The sequence below is a fragment of the Trachurus japonicus genome, chromosome 11 (assembly GCF_045865225.1).
Source record: "Trachurus japonicus isolate A0001 chromosome 11, Traja_1.0".
Lineage (NCBI taxonomy): Eukaryota > Metazoa > Chordata > Actinopteri > Carangiformes > Carangidae > Trachurus > Trachurus japonicus.
Genome location: NC_140917.1, coordinates 8,859,731 through 8,861,387, shown reverse-complemented (window position 1 = coordinate 8,861,387; position 1,657 = coordinate 8,859,731). Strand labels below are relative to the sequence as shown.

At 41.5% G+C, this 1,657-nt stretch overlaps 1 pseudogene; it reads right to left on the bottom strand.

Annotated features, from left to right (window-relative positions):
• Positions 1-939: 939 nt before the first annotated feature.
• On the bottom strand, positions 940-1,411 carry LOC146978168 (Ig kappa-b4 chain C region pseudogene; annotated as a pseudogene).
• Between the last annotated feature and the right edge of the window lie 246 nt (positions 1,412-1,657).

Genomic DNA, 1,657 nt, shown 5'->3' with positions numbered 1-1,657 from the left:
GCTCCTAAACTCCTGATTTATAGAGCTAATGGTCGACAGTCAGGAGTTTCAGATCGTTTTACTGGACAGGCATCTAGTGTTACTGACTACACTCTGACCATCAGTGGAGTTCAGGATGAAGACTCAGGAGTTTACTACTGTGGGCAGAGTTTTTTCATACCGTTCACACAGTGAAAAAGCGTCGTACAAAAACCTCCCTCAGCTGCAGAGGAACTGATCTGACTCAACAGCTGCACTGAAACTAAAATAATACAAGTTGAACTAAATCATAGTTAATAATGATCCATTATGAACATTTAACACTAAATACTTGACACAAAAATGATTCACTGTTACTAGACTGATATAAAAAGAGTTTGAAACAATCTGCTCTATATGAACAAAAACCTCAAGTGAAGTTTGATGACATGAACACTGAAAGAAAGAATATAGATTTTTCTCATAATTGTATTTCATGAACATGAACTCATTTTTTGATTAACTAAGTTGTGAAATTTTACTGAAATACAATTAAATAAATATAGATTTATTCATAGGCTATATTCACATACGATAATTACTTGTTATTTGACTGTTAGACATTTTCAGTCAAGCTCTGCTTTGTGTTTCCAGAACAACGAGAATTTTTCAGTTTTCTTATTTCTTTACTTTTCTCAGTTTATTCATGTGTCTTTGTTTTTCAGCTCATCAGATGATGCATGTGTAAATATCTGTGATTGAGAATAGCAACAATAGAGGAAATACTTGAAAGCATTATATTGATACTGATCAATTAATCAAAGATAAGTTCTTGCTGAGTTTATACACACTACAGGATGAACTTACAGTTTGGGTGGACAACTTTTTTTCATCATCCTAAACTTTCTCCCTGAACTCATCACACAGGAACAATAAGTCGTCATGGACACGTTAAATGAAAACACATGAAAACAAATGATGTGATGATCAGATTTTTATTATGTGTAAAAACAGAAACAACATTGAAACACTGAGAGAAGCTGGTAAATATTGTTAGTGAAACATGTGAAATCAAAGAGAGAGAGAGCAGGAGCAGAGTAAAACCAGTATGAGAGTCCCAGTGAGTCAGCTCAGGACTGGGGACACTGGTCTCTCCTCAGAGTCTCTGAGAGCGGAGACTGGGAGCCCTGGGTGGCCTCACAGGTCACAGAGCCCAGCTTCCTCCACTGGTCTGCAGGGAGCCTCAGGGTGCTGCTCCAGCTGTAGAGGCCGTCCTTCCCCAGCACCCCGGGGCTCCTGCTCTCCTCCCAGCTGCTGCTGCTGCTGCCGTCCACCTTCCAGACCAGACTCCAGTCTGAGGGGAAGCCCTTGTTGGCCAGGCACATGAGCGTGGCCTTCCCCTGCTGCTGCAGCTCCTCACTGGAGGGGGGCAGCACCGTCAGGGTGGGGCGGGTATCACCTATAGGAGACACAGAGCACAACGTGTCAATCCAACAGCAGCCACTTGGACACCTTTACTGTGTGAGAGCTGCTTTTGTCCTTGAAGGAGTTTCTGTCAGATGTTTTTCTGCTCCACCAGTCACTCACTCACTCACACATTGTTTCACTTCCCTTTAAAAACCTCTCATGCACATCAGCACAGAAAGAGTCCTCATATGAGTGAAATATATCAAAGTACACTGAACTGAAGAAGCTGATT